We start from the raw sequence: 9,929 nt of genomic DNA on the forward strand, positions 1-9,929 counted from the left end.
TTATTAATGATATAGAGGATGGGATTAATAGCACTATTTCTATTTTTGCAGATGACACCAAGCTCTGTAGTAATGTTCAGTCTATGGAAGATGTTTGTGAATTGCAAGCGGATTTAAACAAACTGAGTGTTTGGGCATCCACTTGGCAGATGAAGTTTAATGTAGATAAATGTAAAGTTATGCACCTGGGTACCTACAACCTGCAGGCATCATATGTCCTAGGGGGCGCTACACTGGGGGAGACACTTGTTGAGAAGGATCTGGGTGTACTTGTAAATCATAAACTAAATAACAGCATGCAATGTCAATCAGCTGCTTCAAAGGCCAGCAAGATATTGTCGTGTATTAAAAGAGGCATGGACTCGCGGGACAGGGATGTAATATTACCACTTTACAAAGCATTAGTGAGGCCTCATCTAGAATATGCAGTCCAGTTCTGGGCTTCAGTTCATAGAAAGGATGCCCTGGAGTTGGAAAAAATAAAAAGAAGAGCAACGAAGCTAATAAGGGGCATGGAGAACCTTAGTTATGAGGAAAGATTAAAAGAACTAAACCTATTTAGCCTTGAAAAAAGACGACTAAGGGGGGACATGATTAACTTATATAAATATATGAATGGCGCATACAAAAAATATGGTGAAATCCTGTTCCATGTAAAACCCCCTCAAAAAACAAGGGGGCACTCCCTCCGTCTGGAGAAAAAAAGGTTCAATCTGCAGAGGCGACAAGTCTTCTTTAGGCCTCATGCACACGACCGTAAAAACTCCCGTTATTACGGGTCGTAATTACGACCCGTAATAACGGGCTCATAGACTTCTATTGGCGACGGGTGCCTTCCCGTTTTCTCACGGGAAGGTGCCCGTGCCGTTGAAAAAGATAGAACATGTCCTATTTCAGGCCGTAATAACGGCACGGACAGTCCATAGAAGTCTATGGAGCTCTAGTAATGACGGGTGGCTACATGTGTGCACCCGTCATTACGGCAGCGTTGCTAAGCGACGTCAGTCAATAGTCACTGTCCAGGGAGCTGAAAGAGTTAACTGATCGGCAGTAACTCTTTCAGCACCCTGGACAGTGACTACCGATCAGAATAAACCTGTAAAAAATAAAAATAAAAGACGTTCATACTTACCGAGAACTTCCTGCTTCCTCCAGTCCGGTCTCCCGCCCGTTGCCTTGGTGACGCGTCCCTCTCGACATCCGGCCTGACGTCCTGGATGACGTTTCAGGCCATGTGACCGCTGCAGCCAATGACAGGTCAATCACAGGCTGCCAGGGATGTCGGGCTGGATGTGAAGAGAGGGACGCGTCACCAAGACAACGGCCGGGTAAGTATGAATTTCTTTAACTTTTATTACAGAAAGGGCTGTCCCTTCTCTCTATCCTGCACTGATAGAGAGAAGGGGCTGCCGATTAGTGCAGTGCTGTTTTGCCGCCAAAAACGTGCCCGTAAATACGGGTGGAATACGGGTGACACCGGACCCATATTTACGGGCACGGGTTCGTAAATACTGGTGCAAAACGGGTCGAATACGTGTGACACCGGACCCGTATTTACGCCAGTATTTACGGGTGGGAAAAAAATACGGTCATGTGCATGAGGCCTTACTGTGAGAACTGTGAATCTATGGAATAGTCACCGCAGGAGCCGTCACAGCAGGGACAGTAGATGGCTGCAAAAAAGGCTTAGATAATTTCCTAGAACTAAAATATATTAGCTCCTATGTGTAGACATTTTTTACTTCCCCTTTCCCATCCCTTGGTTGAACTTGATGGACATGTGACTTTTTTCAACCATACAAACTATGTAACTATGTAACCATCTGCCCATTGATTGCAATGGGAAAATTGTGATCTGTTCCGACGGGCCGTTTTTTTACGGCCTCGTAAAAAAACAGCCACGAAAAAGAAGTGCATGTCACTTCTTCAGCCGTTTTTCATAGACTCTTTAATAAAACAGCTCCAAAAAAAAAACCGCGAAAAACGCGAGCGGCTTAAGGCTATGTTCACACGGAGTATTTTGGGGGAGGAATATCTGCCTCAAAATTCCGTTTGGAACTTTGAGGCAGATATTCCTCTCCCTGCACGCCGATTTTCGCGGCAATTATAGCGCCGTTTTTCGCCCGCGGCCATTGAGCGCCGCGGGCATAAAACAGCGAGAGGTCGGAGGCGGAAGCGCGCGAAGATAGGGCATGTCGCTTCTTTTTCCCGCGAGGCAGTTTTACTGCTCGCGGGAAAAAGACGCCGACGCCTCCCATTGAAATCAATGGGAGGCGTTCTCGGGCCGTTTCTGCCTAGTTTTGCGACGAGGTTTCCGCGTCAAAAAACTCGGCAAAATACCCCGTGTGAACATAGCCTAAAAACGTCTGAAAATCAGGAGCTGTTTTTCCTTGAAAACAGCTCTGTATTTTCAGATCTTTTTGAGTATGTGTGTGCACATACCCTGAGGCTTCTTTTCATGCGTTTTTCATAGTGTTCAATGGAAAATCAGCTCCAAAAAACGCCTCAAGAAGTGACATGCTACTTCTTTTTACGGAGCGTCTTTTTACGCTCAATTTTTTAAAACAGCGGTGTAAAAAGACGCGCCGTATGAACTAAATGCTGTTTTTCCCATTGATTTCAATTAGCAGATATTTGTAGGCATTCAGCTTCAGTTTTTTCAGGCGTTATTCGAGGCATAAACACCCTGAAATACGCCTGAAAACACTGCGTATGAACATAAACGTCCTGAAAAATTGCTGAAAAATCGGAAGCAGAACGCCTCCAAACATCTGCCCATTGATTTCAATGGGAAATACGGCGATCTCTGATGGGGCGTTTTTTACGCAGCCATTTTTAAAAAATGCCACGTAAAAAGACGCCTGCGAAATAGAAGTGCATGTTACTTCTTGGGAATTTTTGGGAGCCGTTTTTTGTTAAAAAAACGCCCGAAAATCAGGAGCTTTTTTCCCTTGAAAACCGCTCCGTATTTTCTGATGTTTTTGAGTTTCTGTTGTATTGAAAAGCACAGTTGACTGGTAAGGTACAGCCCCGGTTGGTAGAGAATCGCTATAGCTGATTTTTAGAATTTTCCACGGATGCTGATATTACAAGGCAAGCCGGTTCTCCGGATAAAAAAGATGACATTACAGCGAGCCGGATGAACTGTGTAAACTGGCAGCAAAGGCTGAGCCGGGAGGGAATTCTGTACAAAGCGATCAGGTGATTGTCAGCTTAGTCAGTTGTAAGAAGGTCAGAAACAGCTGAGGGAAAGCTCTGGCTCACGGGAGGCACAAAGTCTTTTTAAGCCAGAAGGATGTGTGATTTGCTCAGCTGCTCATCTAAATGTACGCAAAAGCATTTCTGTCCAGTTTTATTAAAATAACTTTATACTTCAGGGTTTTTTTGCTTCTTTTCAGGACCTTTTAGAGATGATTTTTATTTACGTTCTTTCCCATTGCTAATATAGCAGTCACATATTCTGCAGCGCTGTACAGAAATTGTTAGGGTATGTGCACACGACCTATTTTCAGACGTAATGGAGGCGTTTTTACACCTCGAATTACGCCTGAAAAGACGGCACCAATACGTCTGCAAACATTTGCCCATTGCCTGCAATGGGTCTTACGATGTTCTGCGCAGACGAGCTGTAATTTTACGCGTCACTGTCAAAAGACGGCGCGTAAAGCTACCGCCGCGGTAAAGAAGTGCAGGACACTTCTTGGGCCGTTTTTGGAGACGTTGTTCATTGACTCCAATGAAGAACAGCTCCAATTACGTACGTAAAAGACGCAGTGAAAAACGCGAGTACATGCAAAAACTTCTGAAATTCAGGAGCTGTTTTCTCCCGAAAACCGCTCCGTAATTTCAGACGTATTTTGCGTTGTCGTGTGAACACACACTTACCATTCATTAGTCCCTGACCCCAATGGGGCTTACAATCTAATTTTACAATAAGGGTATGTTCACACGTCCTATTTTCGGAAGTTTTTCGGGCTGAAAAATCGGAAGCAGAACGCCTCCAAACATCTGCCCATTGATTTCAATGGGAAAACGGAGTTCTGTTCCGACGGAGCGTTTTTCGCTGCGTTTCTTTCCGCGAATATTGAAAAAAGGTCCAAAAACGGCCGTAATAAAACGCAGCGAAAATGGCGAGTGGCACAAGAAAACGTCTGAAAATCAGGAGCTGCTTTCTCTTGAAAACAGCTCCGTATTTTGAGACGTTTTTGACTCTGCGTGTGAACATAGCCTCAGGCTGGATTCACACGAGCGTGGCGTTTTTGCGGATGCAAAAACGCGGCCTTTTGCGCGCGCAAAAACCACTTGACAGCTCCGTGTGTCATCAGTGTATGACGTGCGGCTGCGTGATTTTCGCGCAGCTGCCATCATAGAGATGAGGCCCGTCGACGTCAGTAAATAGTCACTGTCCAGGGTGCTGAAAGAGTTAACTGATCGGCAGTAACTCTTTCAGCACCCTCGACAGTGAATTCCGATCACAATATCGAGCAACCTGTTAAAAAAAAAAAAGACGTTTGTACTTACCGAGAACTTCCCTCCCGGCCGTTGCCTTGGTGACGCGCCTCTCTTGACATCTGACCCCACCTCCCTGGATGACAAGGCAGTCCATGTGACCGCTGCAGCCTGTGCTAGGCCTGTGATTGGCTGGAGCTGTCACTTGGAATGAATTGTCATCCCAGGAGATCAGACTGGAGGAAAAAGCAGGCAGTTATCGGTAAGTCAGAACTTTTTACACGTTCATGTATATTGTGATCGGAAGTCACTGTCCAGGGTGCTGAAACAGTTTAACTCTTTCAGCACCCTGGACAGTGACTATCTCTTGACGTCGCGTACCGGAATTTTTTTTGCCGGGTTCGGTCAAACTCTGTTTGGATGTTTGTAAACAGAAAAGCACGTGGTGCTTTTCTGTTTACATTCATCCTTTTGACAGCTCTTGCGCGAATCACGCAGTTCGCACGGAAGTGCTTCCGTGCGGCATGCGTGGTTTTCACGCACCCATTGACTTCAATGGGTGCGTGACGCGCGAAAAACGCCGAAAGAACGGACAAGTCGTGACTTTTTTTCAGCTGACTCACGCTGAGTAAAAATCAAGCACATGTCCGCACGGCCCCATAGACTAATATAGGTCCGTGCAACGCGCGTGCAAATCACTCGCGTTGCACGGACGTTTTTCCCGTTCGTCTGAATAAAGCCTCACAGACACGCATTTAGCGGAGATCCACAGGAATTGCAGCCTCCTTCCATTCACTTCAATGAGAGAAACGGCTGCAATACCTGTGAATCGCCGCTAAATGCCATCAATTTTTATTGGCTGGAAAACCCCTTTATCATTTGATTATTTGTCAGTGACTGCTCTTCTCTGCTGTCATTCACCAACCTGGTATTGCAGAAGAGGACAAAAAGTTTTCCCAGAACAATAAGGCCTCGTGCACACTTACGTCACCGTGTTCACGGCCGCTTTTGACGGGTCCGTGAACCCGTTTTAGCGGCCGTTTGGTTTCCGTGTGCACTCCGTGTTTCCGTTTCCGTGCGCCGAGCATGGTACTGTCCAGGGTGACAGTACCATGCTCGGCGCGCGGAAAATACAATTTTAATGTAATAAAAAAATGTAAAAAATAAAAGTTCATACTTACATTCCTCCTGTCCGGCCACCAGCGATGACGCTCAATCCATGTCGCCGCTGCAGCCAATCACAGGCTGCCGCGGCCGCTGCATCCAATCACAGGCTGCCGCGGCCGCTGCATCCAATCACAGGCTGCCGCGGCCGCTGCATCCAATCACAGGCTGTCGCGGCCTCTGCAGCCAATCACAGGCTGCCGCGTCACAAAAGAAGGTCGGACTGGAAGAAGAAGAGGGACTTGTCACCAAGACAACGACCGGCTACGTATGAAATGCTTTTTATTTTAGTTTTAATCAGCAGCCTCTTTTCTCTATCCGTTATTGATAGAGACAAGTGGCTGCCGATTAGTGTAATATTTTTCTAATGTTTTTCTGCCCGCCCGGCGGTTGCTAGGAAACGGCTCCGTCACACACGGACGGCACACGGATGCCTTCCGTGTGCCTTCCGTGTGCCTTCAGTTTTTTTGACGGCCCCATTGACTTGCATGGGCCTCACGGTCACGGAATCCCGGACCAAAGTAGGGCATGCTCTACTTTGGATCGGAAAGGAGCAACGGACCGTCAAAAAAACTGAGGTGTGCATGGCCCCATTGAAATGAATGGGTTCAGGGTGCTATCAGTGACAAAAACGGATAGCACTCTGAAGGAAAAAACTGAAGTGTGCATGAGGCCTAACAGCAGTTCCACATTCTCTTAGATTTACCGAAGATTAACCTTTTTTGAGCCATCATTGAAAATCTGAGCTAAAGACGACAGGAGATTTTGAATGTGTTAAAGCTAATAATAATAATAATAGATAAGGTGTCCTTATCTGGGGAGAAAATGATGTGTGTCCGGTGTCTTTTTGATTGATTTAATGTTGTCTCTTGCAATGATTTGCAGAGAAGGACAAGGTTTGTCTTGCACACAAAGCCTGTTTTTACCAGGGAACAACTGATAGGGAAGAAGCCCTGATTAAGGTGGGGACAAATGGGAGCTTTAGGCCTTGTTCACAAAGTGAACATTTGCTGCAGATTTCTGCATGTGGTTTTTTTTAAGCCAAAACCAGAATTGGATACAGGAGGACAGACCTATAAGGCCTTCCTTTATATATTTCTTCTGTTTAGGTTCTGTTCCTGGTTTTGACTTTAAAAATACATGCAAATCTGCAGCAAATCTGCACAGTGTGAACAAGGCCTTACTGTGTCACTGAGAGAGAAACCTTGCTGTGACCACTGGTAAAGGGGGTAAGACCTGCTGCGACCAAATTGGAAAAGGGGGGGGGGCCCTGCTGTGACAGGAAATAGGAAAAGTCATTTTGTGAGTACTGGAGTGGGGGGGCCTTCTTGGACTATTAGGGAACAGAGGATCCTGCTATTGCTATTGGAGGAAAGGGAGGCACGGCACTGAAAATGACCGCTGAGGAAGGGAGCACTGGCGTGACTACTGAAAGTAGGGGACTTCTGTGACTGCTGGGGGAAGGGGGACCCTGCTGTAGCTACTAGGGAAAGGTGGCACTAATGTAATCATTGGGGTAAAAGGGGTGAGGAGTTCCTGCTGTAACTACTTTGCATTGTTGGAACTGCAGGAGAAGGGGGACGCTGCGACTACTGGTTGACAAATCTATTTGACCTCCAGTTCCAAGCATTATTTTTCTATAGGTTCTATAGGTTCCTAACATGTAAATTCTGTACTAATTGAGTGCAAGGATAGCAAGTTTAGATTAGTATTTTACCAGATGTGAACTTATGTAGACTTTTAGGGTATGTTCACACGCAGTGAGCAAAAACGTCTGAAAATATGGAGCTGTTTTCAGGCGAAAACAGCTCCTGATTTTCAGACGTTTTTTTAACAACTCACGTTTTTCGTGGCGTTTTTTTACGCCCATTTTTGGAGCTGTTTTTCAATGGAGTCAATGAAAAACGCCTCCAAAAACGTCCCAAGAAGTGTCCTGCACTTCTTTTGACGAGCCGTCATTTTACGCGCTGTATTTTGACAGTGATGCGTAAAATAAAGGCTTGTGGGAACAAAACATTGTAAAACCCATTGCAAGCAATGGGCAGATGTTTGTAGGCATATTAGGGGCGTTTTTTCAGGCTTAATTCGAGGCGTAAAACGGCCGAATTACGTCTGAAACCACTGAATGTACATACCCTAACTCAGGATGTTAGAAAACAAGTCCTCTAGTGTGACCATTTAACTGTTTCGTTTTTGCAATGACATTTAATTGCAATTGTATGAAAAACCACAGGTAACACAATGAGTAGTAAGAAATTACAAACATAGGTCTCTAAAATTCTGACTGACTCAGCTCTGCTACATTTGTACGGGTACAAGAGCAGTTTTTTCACATATTTGTTGTAAATCAGTATTGACATATGTGTATTCTACAGTCTAAGTTTTGTGTATTTATCTATATCTTTATACAGTATGTATATATTTTATTTAGATAAATGATACTAAATAATTCAACATTCGCAGCACTGCAATATATAAAACATTTCTGCTCAAATGTTGCCAATTGTACATGGAGAAACAAGAGACAGTATACTGATGTAGCAGTGCTGAGTCAGTGGGAGGAGAGCTATTATTTAGCACTGTGATATCACTATGTGTTCTCTTTATTCTTGCATAGGACTGCAGGTAAACCTAATGCATTATCTCAACTCACTCAAGCACAAAAGAAACAAACTATACCAGAAAGCCTTGTTACATCTGTAAGTGGCGTTGTAAATGCTACATTATATACTATTTAATCCCTACTTCATCAAGGCACGGTTCTTCTTACCTTTAAGGCAAATGATGAGAGTAGTTCCTGTAAAAGTGAGGTCCTCTTGATACAGAACAGAGGTGTTTTCATTGACAGAGTGAGATTCCCCTTTGTGTTTTTGCTCTTACTGGAGAGACAGATCAGGGCTGGTATAAAGATGAGTGCTGCCACAGGTGCCCAATGTCCCTCCTCTTACCCACCCAGTTCTTGCTGAGTGGCAGCGACAAGATGATGTATCAGAAGGAGGGACATAAAACTGAACTGATGACAGGGAGGTGCAGAGGCTAAACAAGAGTGGACACGAAAGAGGTGACGGTCAGGGAGACAATAGATGCGTCCTACTGCTATAACTTTCTAAAAAAAACACAAATCATTAAAAAAGGGTTACATGAAAGATAATGCGCTGTCTGTGTGTATCTGATCTAATCGTGTCATGTGCTGCAGCACCATCTGCTCCTTAAATCAAGCCTGGGGTTACCCATTCCCAGATGAAGTAGTTATTTGAATCTGGGTGAAGAGTGTGCCATTCACCACCGCCACCCCCTTGCCAGTGTGTGCTTTTTTTTTGTACTGGTATTCCATGCAGTGTATGATTTGTCAATGTAGACTTGTATATCTGCCTTTATATTGATTGTATCTTATTTTATTTCTATATTTATGTTTTCCTGTTTTTTGTCCATTTTATCCTTTTTTTCTGTATTGTATTGTATTATGCTACTTTCTACAAATTGTTTTGTGGGTTTTGATGATTTGTGGTTGGTTAACAGGTACAGATTGGCTGTTCTGGCAACTGGGCACTGCCCAAGAGCCCAGAACATTAGGGGGCCAAGAGCCATACAGCCATGTGTCTTTATAGGATTTAAAGGCTATGTAAACCTTTGAGGGCCTTTTTATAGAATTTTTTTATTTTTTTTAAATAGCTTAGTCAGTGTGTTTAGAGTAAATTTGTCAATTATTTTTATTAAATACTCCCTTTACCTTTGGAGAAACAGCTGTTCTGTATTCACTATACAGAGCAGCTGTATCTTTAGTTTTACACTAAATCCGTCAGTCCTGAAACAAAATGCTTAGGCCCCATGCACACAACAGTAAAAAACTGACCCATTCACTTTCATTGAACGCTGACACCTTTCCGTAGCACTACGGAAGGGTGTCCGTGCCGTGGAAATGTTCCGGGAATTATGGAACATGTCCGTTCTTTTGCATTTTGCTGGCCGTGCTCCCATACTTTGTATGGGAGCACGGGCCGAAAATGCGTCTGTCAGTCGGCGGCCGGCTGTGCCCGCAATCTCGGGCCGTGATTGCGGGCACGGTCGTGTGCATGCGGCCTTAATCAAAACATATTCAAATATCAGAAGGTATATAAATATATACAGACATAAGACTAGCGCGTTATTACAGGGAATGCAAGAACAAAATAAAACACAAAACAAACCCACACCTACAGAACAGAACCAGTAATAAATATACATAAGGTCATTATATAATTTAGGCCTTTGGGGAAGCGGGTATCCATTTTGAGTATCCATAAAGCAGCAGTTTGGGCCATTCGCCTCATCTTTTA

At 44.4% G+C, this 9,929-nt stretch overlaps 1 protein-coding gene across 1 annotated transcript in view; it reads right to left on the reverse strand.

Moving 5' to 3' along the window:
- The window catches only part of GPRIN2 (G protein regulated inducer of neurite outgrowth 2), a 30,094-nt gene extending 21,642 nt beyond the window's left edge, over positions 1-8,452 (reverse strand). Inside the window, exon 1 of the mRNA XM_075842812.1 lies at positions 8,384-8,452. The gene's annotated coding sequence lies outside the window, so the exon portion shown is untranslated. The remainder of the gene's footprint in view (positions 1-8,383) is intronic.
- Positions 8,453-9,929: the final 1,477 nt, after the last annotated feature.

This window comes from Rhinoderma darwinii, chromosome 11 (genome assembly GCF_050947455.1).
Source record: "Rhinoderma darwinii isolate aRhiDar2 chromosome 11, aRhiDar2.hap1, whole genome shotgun sequence".
Taxonomy (NCBI): domain Eukaryota; kingdom Metazoa; phylum Chordata; class Amphibia; order Anura; family Rhinodermatidae; genus Rhinoderma; species Rhinoderma darwinii.